At 41.8% G+C, this 20,342-nt stretch overlaps 1 protein-coding gene across 1 annotated transcript in view; it reads left to right on the forward strand.

Annotated features, from left to right (window-relative positions):
* Positions 1–294: 294 nt before the first annotated feature.
* The window catches only part of LOC119646882, a 270,812-nt gene continuing 250,764 nt past the window's right edge, over positions 295–20,342 (forward strand). The window contains exons 1-2 of the mRNA XM_038047512.1: positions 295–1,315; positions 1,392–1,445. The gene's annotated coding sequence lies outside the window, so the exon portion shown is untranslated. The remainder of the gene's footprint in view (positions 1,316–1,391; positions 1,446–20,342) is intronic.

Here is a 20,342-nt window from a genome sequence, read left to right on the forward strand (position 1 = left end):
ATTGTAGTGACCGCGGCTTCGCGCCGGGAGCGGAATCTCATTCGCATACTTTTGAATTAATTTGTTCAAATAATGGATTTCATAATGTGCAATTATCCTAATGTTCGCGGCAGATTTCACATTATTGAATGCATTCGGGCCAATTAATCATGACAGAGGGGAATGATTTGCCGCATCTTCAGCCGCACGCGAATGTTGCTGCAACATGAACTCAACAGAGTTCAAGGCGAACGTAGCGGCATGGGAAGCGGTTCTTGGTTGAACAGCTGGACTGGCGGGTGAGATAGACAAAGAGTGTAAGAGGTGAAGTTTTTTGATTGGCACCGGGAGCGGCCGTTGTGTGGAACGATTTTAATGAGAAGTTTCCTTTTGAGGAGAAGAAAAGGGTTTTGGATTGGCACTGGGAACGGCCGTGAAGAGACGTTGGGGGGAACGACTTTTGGAGAAGTTTCCGTTGGGGAGGAGTGCTAGGCATCGCGGGAAGATGAGGTGTTCTTTTTGAGATGTTTCCAAAAGTTCGATTAAGTGAATTATTGTGAATTAGTGAATCTTGTCCGCCCTTTGATTCGAGCAATCAAAATTGGAAAATTGCGAGTTCGCAAGGTTCTTGTGCTGTGGGTTTACCAAAAGTTATAAAAATATATCAAAAAGTTTCTAAAGAAGAAAAATTAAGGGGAGGCGATTAACGGTTCGGCGGTGTAGTTCGTTATTTGCGGAAAAAGCAGTTAAACGCAAACTAAGTGAATTGTCGACGGTTCTATAATAGTAATCTCCTAGAAAATTTAATTATGCAACTTTTTAAAATTATCTCTACAACGGTCAAAAACTGCTGTAATTAACAGTGATTAACAAAAAAATGTGCGATTGGGAAACGAGAGGCTGTTTTGTTTTGTTTTGTCGGTGAATTCGACGGGTTTTATATTTTACCATTCATTTAGTAATTAAGGATTTTGTGTTCGAGGAGATCGTTTCGTTTTTTTTCATCATAAAAGAAAGTCGGTGGACAAGGCGCACAATGATGGATTGTATTGCTGTGCTATGAAATTTGAGAAAACGGTTACTAATTTTTGAAAGTTTGAATATTGAGGCAACGTTTTGTTGACGCGCTTTACGTGTCGAGTTCCCGCCAAGCGGCCAGTTTTCTGTTTATCTCATTTATTTTGGCTGCAGAACATCACAAACAATGCTCATTTGACTTGTTCATTTTCATTTCGTTGCAATATCGTTGGAGTAGTAGGATCGGATGCTGTGGCTGTTCGAAGGGAAACGGCGGTACTATCTAAAGTGGATTGAATGCATTTTGCATTCTGAATAAGTAAATTTAAGAATATCGACAAATAATAAGGAAATTAGTTAAGGAATTATTACATTGAGTATTTAAATATTTACAGAGAAACGAGTAAAGCACAACTACAAGCCACGCCGAGCTCGGAGTGAACCATCGTGTGAGTTTTATTGTGGATTTTGATTTCTTTTCCTATTTTTTGATTTTTTTCTTTTTTATATATTTTGTTATTTTCTTTTCTTCGTTTATACATTTGAATACAGAATGAGTTGGAACAAATTTTTTTTTTATTTGAGGACTTCCTCCCCCTCTCTTCCTCCATAATTCCGCAAAGTTTTATTAGGAACATCCTCTGAAATAAGGGCCTGAGGTTGGGAGGGAACCTCAGGGGCCGCGCCTCAATAAATATCTGAGGCAGAAGAAACTATGATCGGGATTGTGATCCGTCGTGGATCTTCTCTCTCGATCGCGGCACTCGGGTCTGGAGACTTACCGCGCCATGCGCGCGGTCTAGCCGTTTTTTTTATTTTGCAGTTTTAGTTCGCATTCTGGTTTTTATTTCTTAGGCCGTCGCGAATTCTTTCGTTCGTTGTCTAGTTTGAAATCCGGTGCGGACCCACGTATCGGAATAGACACGTTAATTTTGTATTAATGACACGTGAGGGATCAAAGCGTTCAAAGGATCCCCCCACATTCCCGAGCCGGGCTAGCACGGGCGGACCTTCACGGTGAATTTCGCCAACTTCTTAGAGTTCTAGAACAGCTCTTTCCTCTAGGTCATTCTCGGCCACTTAGGATGATCGTCTGATCCTCCTATCACTAAGGTGAGTAGTCTGATATACTAAATGTTTATACACTACGAGTTATGTACAAATGGAGTTGCCATACCTCAAGTATTCTTACATAAGAAATCAGCAAAACTTCTCATATTTGAAGCGCCGAGCTTGCGACTTAAGACTTGTTTTTCAATTGATTATAACTAATTTCCATTTATTTGCATTGTGGTTTTCAAATCAAATTCCCAAATGAGAGTGAAACGTAAACCAACTTTTGTTTTGAACTATTGTGAATTAATAAACTTTGGCGGGGAAAGGCTTTTTGAAAAATTCCTAGATTTGAGTCTTCGCTTGAAATTTAGCATGCGATGATATGGCAGCTAAAGCTTGCCGGAACATTTTTATCCAAATTTGTGAAAGCTTTCTGAAACTCCCGGTATGTTAGCTTTGGCTTTCCAGCCCATACTAATCGAGAATCGGCGCAAACCGTTTCAATAGGTATACAAATGTACAGTAAAAATTAAATAAATGACCGAGGAATCCAATAGTGTTTATTAATGAGAAATATGTTTCGTTAATAGTAATGAAATGGATTATATTGAGAATTCGATCATTCAACCACGGCGTTCATCACCATCGTCACTCTATAGTCCGATTTATGGTAACGGACTATCATTGATTCCTATTTTAGGGTTTTGTGTGAAATAAATCAAATTATTTTACGTCTTCCCTTCATTTATTGAAATTTCGAAACTGGTCGATGACTTTGAGTGAAACGGCTAATGGAAAATTGCACGCTTATCGCAGAAATAAAAATAAAACAATTTTCGATTGCTGAAAGAGTGTCATTAAGGTGCAAAACCACATTAGGGGTATTTTGTTTGAGGATTGAGGGATCTTAAGCCCGCATCCATTTGATGTTGGACAGGACTAAATTGGGAGCAACTTATTCCCTTTTGGTCCACGGATCTATCGTTTCGACTTAGCACCCAAGCTACAAAGAAGAAAAAGCGAAGACGGCTCCAGGTTTTAGTACCAGGGCAGAAGCAAGCCTTGGTTTGAATTATGGGTTGATATACGTTCGATATAATTCGCGCCCATATTATGTTTTGCGAATTATAAAAAGGAGCGTATACCACCTGTGAACCACTTCGGTCACGCTACCCCCAGGGCAGAGGTGAGGCCACAACTGACGAGTTGCCTCTGCCCTGGTACGAAACCGTGAAGCCGTCTTCGCGTTTTATTCACGTCAAGAGGTTTTCAGAATAGGTTTTTTTAAGGGGTCATCCCATGTGTCGGCAAAGTGATTTTTTGATATTCGGAGTCGTTCGGAAATTATAGTGTCAAACACATGATAAGTCACATGCCAGATTTATGTCAATCGCCGTAATAAAGCTCGTATTTATCGGTCCGAATGACGTTGGAATGACTTCGCTAAAAGGACAAGAATTGAAACCGAGGCTGTACACGGCTTTCTTCAAGAAACCTGAGCTTTATGGACTAGGTATAGCAGATTAAAGGTCAGTTAAGATTTTATGGCTATAAATCGCATTCTACTTTTTAAATGCATTTTTCTCGAAACCGCATGTTGAAAATCGGTTGCCACCATAGCCCAAAAAGTATCCAACGAAATTCTTTGAAATTTTCATGACTTACTTAGAACATATTTCTACGGTCCGCAAACTAGGATAATTGCGATTCGTTCAGTAGTTTTTTTTTATTCATTGAAGAAGCCGTAAAAATACACCGAAATTCATAAAAAAACGTTTAACGTGGCTCCAAAGATTTAATTTTTAATATTTTTCAATAATCCTAGTAGTTAAGTCTGTACGTTAAAATGCCGTTTACTTTTATCTCTAAGATGATCGCAGCGCCCTCTAGCGTGGCAGCAGAAAAACACCTTTTTTGGAGATGGGTGTATAAATTGTTCTGTATTTCAAAAACGAACTATGCAATCGGGCTGGAAAAATTACTATACACGCTCAAGATATTAGTAAATCTATGGTGAAAAATTCGTCTTTGTATCATTCTCTAGTTCTTCACAAAAAACTTCTAAAAAAAGACAAAAAAAACGGCCTTCACACGGGATGACCCCCTTAACTAAAAACGTTTACATTTTTATATGTATTTTGAATTGATTCTTAATTGGTGCTATATGCGAAATGTTAGTTTTGGTACTTCATAAACCACAAGCGACAATTAACGAAGAATTCTATTCTTCTTTACGCTATGCATACGAGCATGTACGCTTCGACTTAATATATTTTCAACTTATAACGCAATTTCATGGAACCAATTAACGTAATAAGTCGAGGTATGCCTGTAATTGGAATTTAACCAAATTTGGAAACTATATTGGTCATATTTCGATCAACTTTCTAGATTTTTTTTAATAATTTAAGACAAAAAAAACAAAGCTACGCGGCATTACTACGATGGATTTCAAGAGATTCCCAAATACGAGACGTGTAGCAATTCCAATTTTGATCTGAAACCGAAAAGGTTTTTCCTTTACCTTACTTTAATTTCTGAGAATATATATTATATAAATATGATATCATCTAGTTCATATTCTTAATAACCTTATAAAAAATCGGAGCTCTAAATTCCTTAATGATGATGATGGTTCATTACTTTTTGAGTTAGGATTCCCGCAAATGTAAAAAGAACATCATCAAAAAAATTGTTTGAAAAGTCGTCTTTCGTATATGAAGACATTTCTCAGTCTTAAATTCAAGTAAAGTTCCGTTAGAACAAATCCAAACGCACTCGTAGAAGATACTGACACCAAGTAATTATAATATAAATACATAAGCTATTTCTATAGCACTACATGAATACGTAAGGATATAAAGTGAATACCTCCTGGCCGCTCGACCTTGGGCTTGTATCATATATTCGTTTGGTTCTTCGCTTATCAAATCTAAAGTAGCACAAATTTCGTCTTAACATTTTTGCAGCATATTCTGGCACAGTTAAGCTATCGATTTATGCAATTAAGGGAGTCATCCCGTGTGAAGGTCGTTTTATTTTTGGATTTTTTAAAAAAATTTTGTGAAAAACTGAGTAAAGGTACAAATACGAATTTTTCACCATAGATTTACTAATATCTTGAGCGTGCATAGTAATTTACAGCCCGATCGCATAGTTCCTTATTCAAATACGGAGCATTTTACACACCCATCTCCAAAAAAAGTGTTTTTCTGCTGCCACGTTAGAGGGCTCTGCGATCATCTTAAAGAAAAAAGTAAATGGCATTTTAACGTACAGACTTAACTACAGTCCGCAAACTCGGATTATTAAAAAATATTAAAAGCTAAATTTTTGGTGCTTTGTTAAACTTTTTTTGCGAATTTTGGTGTTTTTCCACGGCTTCTTCAATTAATAAAAAACAAGTCGGGAAACCTGAAGCTTAACGCTTCAGCTATAAAAAGTTTTGTGTTCCTCTATGTGAGGAGCATAACGTAGTTCTCTATTGGCTGATAGTATTGACCCTAACTATTTAAATGGCTAAGTTCTGGGCAGGTAACTGCCATTGCCAGAACTGAGCGATTTGAATATCTCGAGGGGCAGGTTACTGCAATTGCGAGAACTCAGTGGTTTAAATATCTCGAGTCAATGCTATCAGCCATTATATTATGACGTCAGCATCTTATTTGTTTGGCTTAGAATGCTGTTAATTCGTTAATTGATAAGTTTGAACTGCTATAACTTTGACACCAATAGTTGGATTTTCATGACATGTGTATGCACGAGGCTGTCCTCAACGTCGGTTCAAAATTTAGTACACCTAGGATGAACTTAAGGGGAGTTTTTTAGTAAATTTCTAAAAGTCAGTAATATACTATTAGTAAGTTTATTTGAGCAGATATCGGAATGGGACGTATTTTGAGGCCTAGATTTCGCCTATTCCATTTTTTTGGTTGGAAGCTCTTTTTCTCGCTCTTCTAAATTTTGTTGTACCAATTCTGTTGTCATCTGTTACAATATTCAACAATTCTTCGTTGGAAAGTGGCACTTCAGGAGTATTAAATACGCCAAATATATCCTCTTTATCGATTTCGTCAAAGCCTATAGTTTTCGCAATGTCAAAAAATTCTCTGTTGATTTCTGAATCGCTGTCGATATCAATGCCAGAAGGAGACTCAATCGCTTCTGACCAGATTTGACGCCAGGCTTTGTTCATTGTGCCACTAGTTACCTCTCTCCAAGAAGCTTTGATATTTTCAACAACCTTGAGAATATCAAAATTTTTACGTATTTCTTTAAATGATATTTGCCTATCTTTATCCAATGGTATTATATCGTCTAAACGTTTCACCAACTTCATGAATGTTCGATGCAGATAGTATGCTTTAAAGGTAGCAATTACACTTTGGTCCATGGGTTGCAGCAGGCATGTGGTATTTGGCGGTAGGAAGACCACTTTCACATTTTCATAGCTTTTGCTGCGAGTTGCAGGATATCCAGGAGCATCAGCGACCAATAGCAAAACCCTGTGCGATAAGTTGTTCTTCCTACAGTATTCCTTGGCTGCTGGACAAAATTCAACGTCGAAGTTAACCAAGCTTTTTTATTATGTCTCCAAATAACTGGCAGCGTGGTTTTCGAAATATTTTTTAAGGCCCTTGGATTTTCCGAATGGTACACCAGTAGAGGCTTCAGTGTGAAATCGCCAGCGGTATTTCCGCCCAAAACAAGAGTAAGCCTGTCTTTAGAAACATTAAAAACTTGTCTCGGGTTGTAATCGCCTTCATCAATAATACATTAATCAGCACTAGCTGCTTCTCCAGTCAATTTTAAATTATCATCATCAACGGCGCAACAACCGGTATCCGGTCTAGGCCTGCCCTAATAAGGAACTCCAGACATCCCGGTTTCACGCCGAGGTCCACCAATTCGATATCCCTAAAAGCTGTCTGATCTGTTGCTGATTTGCCTGGAGTGAAGCCTCTTTTGTATGGGTCTATGATGTTCTGGACGAAGGTCTCTTCTCGCTTGAGCATAACCACAACCCCCATGAAACTCCCACTAGGGGTCAACCGCAAACAACCGAGCTGTACTCACATACAACGGGAGTTCACCCGAAGTATGAGATTCGAGGGGTCATCCCGGTTCCCATGGTACCAGTATACCCCTGGTGAGGTCTGCCTTGTCTTCTTTTTCTACCATAGATATTGCCCTTATAGACTTTCCGGGTGGGATCATCCTCATACATACGGATTAAGTGACCCGCCCACCATAACCTATTGAGCCGAATTTTATTCACAACCTGTCGATCATGGTATCGCTCATAGATTTCGTCGTTATGTAGGCTACGGAATCGTCGATCCTCATGTGGAGGGCCAACAATTCTTCGTTCGCAATTTTTCTTGCTAAGAAGTCTCCCAGGAATACATAAGTACTGGCGAGAGCATAGTCTTGTACAGTACAGTTTTGACCCTACGGTGAGACGTTTCGAGCGGAACAGTTTTTGTAAGCTGAAATAGCCTCTGCTGGCTGACAACAACCGTGCTCGGATTTCATCATCGTAGCTGTTATCGGTTGTGATTTTCGACCCTAGATAGGAGAAATTATCAACGGTCTCAAAGTTGTATTCTCCTATCTTTATTCTTCCCGTTTGACCAGTGCGATTTGATGTTGTTGGTTGGTTGGGTTTTGATGCTGACGTCTCAGCACAGAAAATCTGATCTGTTATTGATTTACCTCTTTGGTATGGGGCAATGATGTTTTGAGCGTATGGGGCTATCCGGCCTAGCAAGATAGCGGAGAATATCTTATAGATGGTACTCAGCAACGTGACACCTCTATAATTGCTGCATTGTGTGATATCTCTCTTTTTATGTATGGAATACATAATGCCTCTTTGCCAATCGTCAGGCATTGATTCACTGTCCGACACCTTGAGCACAAGTTGATGAACCATTTGGTCGCCTCCATATTTAACCAATTCGGCTGTAGTTCTATCAGCTCCTGGCGACTTATGATTTTTAAGTCGATGAATTGCACGGACTGCTTCTTCTATACTTGGTGGTGGTAGTATTGCCCGTCGTCTTCAATTGGCGAGACCTCCAACTTGCCGATGTTCTTGTTGTGCAGTATTTCATCAAAGTACTCAACCTACTGCTGTTGGAAATCAGATTTTCCTCTTTGTCTCGGCAGGATGAGCATCGAGGTGTGTAAGGCTTCATCCTGCTGACTTGTTGATAAAACTTGTGCCCCTGGTGCGGCTGCTATCCGTACTTTTCGAGTTCACAGATTTGATTCACCTGATTGTCAGAGGGGATTGTAGGTAGTGTTGTAATTCGAGCCCGGAGCATTATGCCAACGAGATAGTAATCCAAGTGTATATTGGCCCCCTTATATGTTCTGACATTCATCAAGGGTGAAAGGTGGTGGCGTTCAATCAGCACGTGGTCAATTTGATTGAAAGTGGTCCCGCCTGGAGAGGCCCACGTATGCTTCTGGACCGTCTTCCGCGCAAACCAGATACTTTCAACAACCATTTCGTCCGATACTGCTAACTGGATAATCCGCAGTCCGTTATCATTGGTATCCCTATGTAAGCTATGGGAGCCGACGTATCGCCTGAATATGGACTCCGTCCCTACTTGACTGTTGAAGTCTCCGAGTATGATTTTGATATCATACTTGCGACAGTCTTCGAGGGTCCGCTCAACTGCCTCGTAGAAGGTATCCTTCTTCGACTCTGCAGTCTCCTCTGTAGGGGCGTGAACGTTTATGACTCTTATATTTCAAAATTTGTCTCGCAAAGGCAGAGTGCATAACCTTTCGCTTATATTTTCAAAGCCGATAACAGCAGGTTTCATTTTTTGGATGACTAAGAAACCTACCCCGAGCACATGGTTTACTGGATGGCCGCCATAATATATGGTGTAGCGACTCTTCTCCAGGAAACCGGTCCCTGTTCTACGCATTTCTTGCATCGCTTACATCAGTCCTGTATTGGGACAGGGTATCGGCTAGCGGCTTGGCAGCTCCATCTTTGTACAGGGAGCGCACGTTCCATGAGAAAATGCGCTCTTCACTTAAAGCAAAGATTATATTGTATATCCAGAAGTTAAGTTAATAATACTTAACTTTATTGTTATTATAAGAAATTTTGAGAAAAGATAATTGAACAACTCGAATCTCCCTTCGGGAATTTGGTGAACAGAGGAGTGGAGTTCGGTGATTAGTAAAGGGCTGTGAAGAGGATTCCGGGTACGAAAATGGGTTAGAAACGGCATAGTACAGGAATGCATTGGCTTGCCTGCTCTACTTTCTTTGTAAAAAAGACGATTATCAATACTATAGGACACAAGGGATCGGGAGAATTTCTTTGAGGGAAGGAAATTTTCTTCGTTAATCTTATCTGAACGGCATGTATTCGATAACTAAGGGTTTTGGGTGACACCGTTTAAGGAATTTCACCACTTATCCGGCTAGAGTTTGCCGAGTGACCTTGTCAAATTGCTTTGTGTTTGGAAACAGTAGTTAAGAAAACCATGAAGGAAAATGAATACCATCACATTCAAGATGTTCACTTTAACGGGTGTTTTGCCTCAATCGTTCTTTGAGGTTTATAAGTTCTGAGTGTATCTCAAGGATTAGTGGACATTCATTTTTGGCTATCTTACACAGTGGAATTATGTAGATTTGATCAGTAAAATCGATGTGTGAATCGTCCCAAAAACCACATGAAGTAGAACTTTTGAAAATGGGTGAAAACTCTTGCGGAACTGTTAGGAAGAGTTGAAGCACATAACGAAGAAGCAATGAAGATGGCGCCTATTTGTTACGCAATTTTTCATGTAAACAAAATTTTTGCATTACATTATTCTTGGTGTTCATTTTGTCTATTCTTAACGGATATTTGATAACAACGGCGTGTGAGGCTTCCATGCCCCGGAGAGGCCCCAGGCGCGACAAGCCTTCTATGTTCTGATGGACGGCAGAAATTGCCGACCTACGGAAGGAGTGTTATAAGCTCCGCCGTTTGGCACAACGTTTGTACGCCAACGAGGAGGTATGTGCCATAAAGGCACAATATAGAAGAGCAAAAAGGAGACTACGCAGCGCTATAAATAAAAGCAAAGCTCGCGGCTGGCAGGATCTTGTTAATGAAGTGAATGAGGACCCGTGGGGACTTGGCTATAAGCTGGTCACTCGGAAAATCGGGGCTCTGCGGAAACCCTGCACACTGAGCACCGACCAGATGGATCGCATTGTGCGGGCATTGTTCCCCAGACACCCTGTGCGGGTTGATGTAAATAGCGCGGAAAGCGTTGTGGATTGCCCCATTTTCACAATGAGAGAGCTCGAAGAAGCGGTTCTTACTATGAAAAACAGGAAGGCGCCAGGTCCTGATGGCATCCCGGCTTACAAACTGGTGTTCCACCAACGGCCGGAATTGCTGCTTGAAGTGTTCAACGCGTGCTTGAAGGAGGGCATTTTTCATTGCCGCTGGAAAGTGGCCAGACTCGCGTTGATCAGTAAAGGTAAAGGAGACCCGCAGCTCCCGTCTGCATACCGACCGCTGTGTATGCTTGACACGGCCGGAAAAGTACTCGAGAAGCTCATCAGGGGTAGACTCGCTGAAGCGATCCGTGCTGCCGGGGACTTATCCGCAAGGCAGTTCGGGTTTAGAACAGCGAAATCTGCAGTGGATGCCATTATGGAGATCGTAAATGCGTTTAATCGAGCCGGGGTACACTGCCGCCGATCTCGACGGATAGTGCTCCTCATAACGCTTGATGTCAGAAATGCCTTCAATTCCGTAAGATGGACAGATATGCTAGGCACACTAGAGAACTTCTTTCACGTGCCAAGCTACCTCTTGCGGATATTGAGGGATTATCTGAAAGACCGCTTCCTGCTCTATGAGACGCTAGAGGGCCAGAGGAGGATGGAAATCACGTCGGGAGTAGCACAGGGATTCATCCTAGGGCCGGACCTCTGGAACGCTTCTTATGATAGTCTGCTGAGGCTCGATATGCCCGAAGAATCGCGCCTGGCCGGTTATGCAGACGATGTTGCGGCGCTTGTTGCCGGACGCACTGTCGAAGAGGCGCAAAGCAGACTTGGCATATTGATGCGACGGGTAAGCGGATGGATGACTGCTCACGGTTTCAACCTTGCGCTGGAAAAAACCGAAGTAGTCATCCTGACCAGAAGGAGAATCCCGACCCTGCGTCCCATATCTATCGGCGAGTTGACTATAGAGTCAAAACCAGCGATTAAATACCTTGGTTTAATGCTCGACTGGAAGATGAGCTTCTTCGAGCAAATCAAAGCAGTAGCGGACAGGGTTGCAGCTGGAGTCGCGGCCTTGAGTCGGCTAATGGCGAATGTCGGCGGCCCTATATCAACTAGGAGACGTCTGTATCGTAAACGCCTCGCTCAAGTGCAGAGGCGGGGAGCTTTGCGAGTGGCGTCTGCTTATCGCACCGTCTCCGAACCGGCTGTGATGGTGATTGCGGGAGTGATCCCCATTGCCCTCCTTCCTAAGGAGCGCAAAGCTATCTATTGCCGTAAGGGCGAAAACTTAAGAGAAGTGGTTGCCCGTGAAGAACGTCAACGCACCCTTAGCGAATGGCAACTTTCTTGGCAAAATGAGCCAAGGGGTAAGTGGACTGCGCGGCTCATCGACAAATTAGACCCATGATTGAACAAAAAGCACGGTGAGATTGATTACTTCCTTGGTGCTCAGAGGTGGCGGCGAGAAAGATGGGGCGGCAACCCTATCGGCCAAACCAAAACCAAGTGGCCGAGGAGAACCTCCACAGTGGTGGCACCGGGAGACGCTGTAATCACTTTGGTTTGCCGGCCGTGATTCAGTAGGCGAATGCTCCAAAGGCCTAATCAGGGCGATCAGACCCGAGTCTGCACGGGGACTCATCTGAAGTGGCAAATTGGTCACGAAACCTTACCAGGGGTATACTGGTACCATGGGAACCGGGAAAGCCCCTGGACTCACATACTTCGAGTGAACTCCTGTTGTATGTGAGGACAGCTTGGTTATTTGCGGTTGGCCCCCCAAGTGGGAGTTTCATGGTGGTTGTGGTTATGCTCAAGCGAGAAGAGACCTTCGGGCCTCGACGTGGTGTTGCGTATCAACACGGGTGCCGTACTCCATAGTTCGGTAGAGATTTAGGTAATTCTTGCATCCACCAGTATGAATACTAGGCCATGCACTTGGTATAGACTGGTACCGTTGTTGCTTGTCTCAGCGGGGCTCTGATTGTGGTCACAAAATCAATCCGTGTCTTAAGAGGACCGTAGGATTTAAGTCTCATGACAGGTGCCTACGTAAAACACCATGGGCTTCAATTCCTTACCCAACTTCTAAGTGGGCATGGAGGTTTTCAGTCTTACCTGCACAGGATTGGGAAGGCGCGATCTCCTGATTGTGTGCTCTGCAATAGAGTGGCGAATGAAGCTGAACATACCTTTTTCTATTGCGAGAGATGGGATGGCCTCCGCCAGCAGCTTTATGCAGACACAGGGGAGCTCTCTCCAGACAACATTATCAGAGAGATGCTGAAGAGCGCTGGCAGCTGGAATCGTATTGCGCATTATGTTCGGGCTCTTCTTACTACGAAAAAGATTGAACTCGACCGACGGAGGGATCGGACGGTAAGGGATTCCTTGAACTAACAACAACTCCCTTCCTCCCCTCCCCTCCCGTTGGTGAAAGGAATTCCCTGACTTGAAGGCTCCCAAAGCCGGGAGAGCGGGAGGGCTAGCTCGAAGTAATGTGTCAAACGGTTCCAGGCTAGTTCTCTGATGACAGGGAGGTGTTTAGTTGGTAGTCCGCCAGCGTGCTGTTGCGGGAGTCCAACACTCTGTGCGTAAACGCATTCACCTACCCTACTACCAAAAAAAAAGAAACGGATATGTGTAAAATGCAGGTACAATTCTTTCATAACATTTCCATTAACTTTATTTTGATACAATCATGTAAATTGGTAGAAACAATTTCAGGTACTAGGTTTCCATTGGATAAAAACCTTTTATTTATTTCAGTACCGATAGTGTAATCGCCTTACATACATGAATAAACAATTATTTAAATGAATATTTAGATATGTTACATTGCTTCATGGAGTTTAAAATTAGGCATGCGTACGTATATGTATATCAACCATGATTGCATCCTTGAATATTAGCAATATAATACTTTTCCTCTTTTTCGATTTTAGATAAAATTCATTCAATTCACCACTTCATGTTTCATATATATGTTTGTATAAATAATATCGTTAAGTGTCGGAGTGCATCATCTTTGGAAACTGACTATGTATCAATTACTATTATTTGTGGCTACTATAAATCAATGAATTTAGTTTTCAACGTAACTGGATCAAAAGCAAAGCATTAACGAAAATCCCCGGTAGTGTTTTTGCTGGAATCAATGGAACAATAGTTTGGTGTTAATCTGAACAATGTGTTTTTTCCTGTAGGAAATAAATTATTACTCCAGATAACATTAAATATAAAATCAATGCTGAAGACGGAAGTTATTTTCATTAGTTGCTGAATGAAATAAATTTTATCTGTATCTCGTGACATAATAGTTGACCTAACCAATCGCCTGGATCTGATTTCGAACCATTTTTGAATGTTGGTATGTACACATATGCATATGCATGATGAGCTGAAATTTGTTTATAATATTATTTTATCACTGTCAGTATCTCGAGCAGAAATTATGCAATGGGAATTCGGCCATTTGAAAGTGGTCGTGAAGCGATTTTAATTAATTTGTAAGCATTTGAAGAAAAACGCGAACTCAAAAAGTAGTTTATTTGCTGAAAGGCCCGAGAGATGTGCATGTTATAAATGTGACATCACATTAGATGTTGCATATTATATGTAACGCATCCAGTAGACAAACTTGCGTTGAAAGAAGTGTAAGAGGTTTTGATAATCTACATTCCTATTAACGCAATACCTATAGATATGTATTAGTCAATGGAAATTTGTGTGTAGTTAAATTTTTTCCAAATATGTATATTCTTTCAAAATGCATCATTTTGTTTTACATATCCTCAATATTTTACTAACTAAGAGGATACTTCGTCTAGTCTACTAATTAAATATGCTTAGGCCCTTAAAGTTTCTTCCCCATTCAGACTATAGTGACTCCTTTCCACTTCTGTTCTTCTGTCAAATTATTGGAAAAATATTGGATTATTAGTTATTTGTGTGCAGTTTTCTCTGATAATTATTGTTTTTAATTATAAATAATTTTTATGGTTGCCATTTACCCCTTGGTGGGGTATAGCGCGTCAACCACCCCTAAGCGCCACCGTTCATGGTTACCTACACCCCATAATTCCCTGAGAAGCCTGCATTCCTTCTTTACTGCTCTGCGCCAAGTTCCTTTGGAGTCGCCCACCTGTCGGCCATCCATTGCCACCTTCGCCTTACGATCACATTCCGTACGAGTGACGAGTGACAATTTCGAATATAGGCCGAGCGGGAGCGTTGTTGACTACTCTGGCGAAACGTAAAGAGGAAAGGCTTATTAAGAAATGCGAAGCGATCGTCCTCCAGAAAAACGAAAGCAAAAGGGGTAAAAAACGGGCTGATGGAGCTGGAGGAGCCCCTGGACAGAATTTCCTATTACAGACGGACATTGAAAGACTCAAATGGCTCAAAAGAAAAAGCGAAGAGGGACAAGAGATAATCTCCAAATTAATGGGAACACGAACACCAAAAGAAAAGGTGGGGAGAAAAACGAAGGGTGGTGGAGTCCTAGCCGAATTAGGCCCGAGGACAGCAAATAAAGTTTCGTTCTGTGAAGCACTCAAGGGGCTGCTGGGGGAGAAAGTTTCGGTTTCCAGTCTGAAACCTACGTGCTCTCTGAAAATCCGAAACCTTGAATGCCTCACAGAAAAGAACGACGTAGAAGAGCCCATCAAACGCCCATCCGAAGGTAATCAATGTCCGGATTGGTATAATCTTTGCGAACTCCCGAGGCCAAAAACTCGCTATCTTGAAACCTGTGGAGCAATACGGGAGGAAACGAACAGCGAGAAAATCAGAATTGGTTGGATAGCATAGGATGCGATTTCGGGCCGCCCCAACCAAATGTTACTGATATTTCGATTATGGGCGCACGTGTGCAACCTGTTAGGGACCTGACAGAAAGACAACATACCGCAAATGCGGCCAGGAGGCCATAAAGCGAACACCTGCAACGAAAAGAAGAGTTGCGACCGTGGCGTGTCTACTGAGAACGCTGCGCACACTGCGAATTCGAGGCGGTATGTATTTTTCAGAGCAGAACTGGAGAGAGCAAGGACGCGTTCAACATGATTCGCATCCAACAAATCAATATGCACCGGAGTGCAGCCGCTCATAAGTTGCTAACGCAGTTCGCTGTGGAGACCACAGTTGATTTAGTGCTCATCAGTGAGCAGTACCGAAACAAGGACCCAGCTTCATGGCACCTGATATATCAGATGCCGCTGCCATCTGGGTTTAAAACGACACCCTCCTTAGGGTTCTTGTCCAAGACCGAAGGGGCTGCTTTTTCTGGCTTCTGTGTTTAGGGGCAACGTTTTCCAGTGTCTATCTAACACCGAATGAGACGATGCCGGACTTTCGACGCAGACTTGATGCTCTGAAGGACGCTATCTTGGGCATAAAGGGCCGGATCCTGGTCCGGGTGACATCAATGCCAGGGTACTAGAATGGGGTATGCCTTCCTCAGACTCCTGATGGGAACGCATTTTCGAAATGGGGGCGAGAACAGGACTAGGAGTTTTAAACACCGGAACCACCCCAAGCTGTGAGGGAAGTAATCCAGACGTAACCTTCGCTGCTCAACACAACGTCTAAACGACCGGGCGGAGGCATGCACCAAAATTACAGAGTACAAATTAGCCATAAAGAGACTCGGCAGCGCAATAAACAGGAGCAAAACTGCTGGCAGGATCTGGTCGAGGAGGTGAATGGGAACCCAATGAGACTTCGTTACGAACTGGGAACCCGGAAAATGGGGGTTCTGCGGAAATCCTATTTACTTAAAGGCGAGCAGATTCTTGCGCACCATGTACGGAATAGTGATGATTGCCCAGGAGTGCCCACTTTTCTCTGTAAAAGAGTTGGAACAGACAGTCATCTCTATGAAAAACATGGAGGCCCAAGGACCCGATGGTATTCCAGTAGACGTACACATACTGGTGTTCCAACATTGGCCGGATCTACTGCTCGGCGCATTTAACGCTTCCCTGAAAGAGAGCATTTCTCTTCATGTTGGAAGGTGGTGAGGCTTGCGCTGATCAGCAAAGGGAGATGCGACCTAGAGTTGTTATCCTCATATCGCGCAATTTGCATGCTTGAAACTGCTGAGAAAGTGCTCGAAAGCTCATCAGAAGTAGACTCGCTGAAGCGATGGGCGCCGCTGGAGACTTATCCCCACGGCAGTTTGGTTTTAGAGCAGGGAGATCCACAGTTGATGGTATCATGCAAAATGTCGAGCATAGGCACATAGCCACTGAACTCAACGGGTGGTGCTCTTCATAACGCTTGACGTTAAAATCGCCTTTAATTCTCTAAGATAGAAAGACTTTCTAGGCACACTAGACAATATTTTCCACGTGGCAAACTATTTCTTCCGGATATTGAGGGACTATTTGAGGAACGGCTCCCTGCTTTATGAAAGCGAAGGTAGCACAGGGATCCATGTTAGGGCCGGACTTCTGAAACGCTTCCTATAATACCTATATATAATGCCAGAAGAGTCGCACCTGGTTGGTTATGCAGATGATGGCGCAGTGCTTGTTGCAGGACGCACTGTCGAAAAGGCTCAAAGCAGACTTGACATATTGGCGCAACGGCTAAACGGGTGGATGGCTGCTCACGGTCTCACCCTTGCACTGGAAAAAAACCGAAGCAGTCATTGACTAAAAAGAGAATTCCGACCCTGCGTCCAATATCATTCGGCGAGCCGATAATCGAGCCAAAATCGACGGCAAAGTATCTTTTTTGAGCAAATCAAAGCAGCAGCGAACAAGGCTGCAGATGGAATTTCGGTGTTAAGTAGGTTAATGGCAAATATTGGGGTCCAACGTCTAGCAGGTGTCGTGTCCTGATGAATTCAACGCAGTCTGTCCTGCTCTACGGTGTAGAGTCACCTCTACTTCTTGGCAAGGAGGTAAGCGTCTCCCATAAATACACAAAAGGGGAGCATTTCGGGTGACGTTTGCGTACCGCACTGTGTGTGAACCGGCGATGATGGTGATTGCGCGAGTGATCCCCGTTGTTCTTCTTCCTAAGGGGCGTGAAGCCATATACAAGTTTAAGGAAGAAAAGCCAAGGGAGGTGGTTGCTCGTGAAGAACGGCAGCGCACTCTAGATGATTGGCAACTCTCTTGGCAAAATGAAATCAGAAACAGGTGGATTGCGCGGCTCATTGACAACTTAGGTACGTGGCTGAATTGGGCACGGTAGTTTACAGTCTTACCGGAAAAAGATTGGAAAGCACGATCTCCGAATTGTGTGTTTTGCAATGGAGTTGTGGACGAAGCCCATCACAGTTCTTTGGATTTGAATAGTTGTTTCTCCCAGGTTTTAGTATAAAGAAGCAAGAAGTAGGTACGTAGTTCAGAGTAAGACATGCTAGAAAAAAATTTACTAACGGTCCCCCTATTATTATTATTCTGTTAAGAAGAAGTCGCACCGCGTCCTTAAGGGACTATTGTGCCCCTTTTCCTGGTTATAGTGTACCTATTAATCATAGTATCTCAAGCAAGCCTATAACTGTTAGGAATTTTAGTATATTCCCTACTTCCACATCTTTCAACTTTGAATCTGGTATTAAGTGTTCTCCTAGATGCCACGACCTATTTTGCACTAGTGCCGGACACTGTCCCAGAACATGCGTCCACAAAGAACCTACAGGCAGCGCCTGTAGATATCCCTAGCTATCCCTGTTTGTTATGTTTAGTTATAGTTGTAATATAGTAGCCATTAGATTATGTTTATTGGTAGGCCTAATCTTCGAGATTCATCATTTACCTGTCTTTGCAAACATTTGGAAGTCGACAACCAATCGTATCCCGTGGCCAAAATGAGAAAATCGTCCGCATATTGGAAGATTTCAATGCTATCAGAGCATTTATCACGCAGAGATGTTGTATAGATATTAAGCAATATTGGACTCAAAACGACTCCTTGGGGAATGCCATTTCCAACTTGAAAGAAGTCCTAGTTAGCGTCAATTGGACATTATGCTCGTTAATGCTCATGTGAGCATTAACGACGATACGGTGATTTTGGGTCAGCAGCCATTTTTTCCGCCATCTGGTATGCATGCCGTGTTGGATCTTTGAATCGTGTAATCAGCCGATATAATTGCGAGCTTCATTATCCTGTTATTTTTTTGAGGATTTTCATTCAAAACTATTTTTTTTTTCAATGACATTGAATGGATTTTCTTGGCCGGCCTGCCGCGGGACCTGTTATCAAGGGAGATCAGGTGGGATTTAGCATATTAGAGTAGCTCCAAGTATACTTTATTTTTCTCTCCCTCAATCTCAGCATGTTAGGTTCATTTGACTGAAGATTGTACAAAGTGGGTTGCCTCAAACTCTCCTCCTTTAGCTGGGCTAGCATGTTATGTAAATAACATTCCGGAATTCTCATATCTGCGCAGATAAACTCAATAATTGCATATTACTACAGCAGCACAATATTGGAAAATTCAAAGGAAATACTAGTAGCAATTATAGATAATAAAACTTATAACATATCAAAGCTATTATTTTTGTGTTATTATTCTGTACACTAAGCCATTATTGTAAGTCAGTAACAAATTTAAATGCAAAAGTTGATATAATAAACCCCCATATATTGAACAATAACTCTAAAGTCTTGCTTCAGAAAAATTTATTTATTACCTTCACTCGCATTATATTATATTTCATTGACAATTACCGGAAAGGATTTAATTAGCCCAGTTCAGCTATTGGTAATTGAGGTTAAGCGTTCAAGGGAGTAGTTGATTCTTAAATGGGGCACATCGTGGAAATTTCATTTTCATTTTCGTTTCTTCTTGAATTATAATAGATTCATAGCAAGTGGACCCATAGTTATGAGACTGTTGGATTTCCGAAATTCATCACTTTCTTGTTATATTATGGATAAAATTTTAAGTAGTAGTGTTGAAAAGGATTTCAGAAGTTCTTTCTTCAAGAATAAAAAAAATTACTCTCGTTAAATTATAGCGAAAAGTTACCTTGGCTGGCCTAGCAGTTATGAAACGTACCATAGTTTAATTTACAATTATGCATAGGCTGTAAAAAATGTTCTTCCCAAATGTAAGTAGCTATAGATAGATTGACATATTAGATAGGTTAACACATTTGCCTCGATTCCTGCGTAATATTTATTAAGTGTGAATCCTCACTGTTGCCTTTAAACAAATCTCAAGATGCCTCTAAACAGATCTCAAGTAAAGAACTATAATACAACTGAACTAAACTACTCAAGCGCATAATGGTTCATTATCGCTATTATTGTAACTATAAAAGTTTATCCACACGCGAAATAGGAAAATAATAAGTGATATATCGCCTTGATTACAGGTACATCCCCCTTGTAGAGAATTTCAATGTTCAATCATAATTGAAAGCAATTTGTATCAATATTTGATTTGATTTCAAATAAAAAATTAGAAAAAATAATGCGGAAGTTTCGGATTACTATCTCCTCCTGTTCGACGCATGGCGCAAAATTAACAACTGATATACGGTTGCTATCCACTCATGATTGGATGATGGATTTGATTCTTGAAACCTAGACATTTTCAAAATTCACTTTGTGCACTTTATTTCCGATTCTGAGTGACATGTAATTGACCGTGTGCGGTAATGAACACCAAATTTGCCGAATTAGTCAAGTTATAAAAGGTAATAACAAATACGTTTTAATGTGGTAGCGGAGCTTGGTGTTCCTTGGATTGAATTAGTACTCAAAGTAATATCTGCATTTTTATTTGAGGTGAAAGGGAAGTGAGTTTTATTCTTTTTCGTGGATCTTGTAATTTATTTTGTCAATGTAAACTCTTTCACATGCACAATCTCGACTGGGTGAAGTGCTCAAGTCAGGGTAGAAGTCACCTGAACCACTCTTAATAATGTCCAACATTGGACTCGTTTCTGCTAAGCCGGCTTCAACCGCATCAGTTACTTTATGGATGATAGGCTAATTTCCTTTTGAAGTCTTTTCATTTTGTTGGAAACGACCTTGCCACCAACGATGAGTAG

Source organism: Hermetia illucens, chromosome 1 (assembly GCF_905115235.1).
Source record: "Hermetia illucens chromosome 1, iHerIll2.2.curated.20191125, whole genome shotgun sequence".
Taxonomy (NCBI): domain Eukaryota; kingdom Metazoa; phylum Arthropoda; class Insecta; order Diptera; family Stratiomyidae; genus Hermetia; species Hermetia illucens.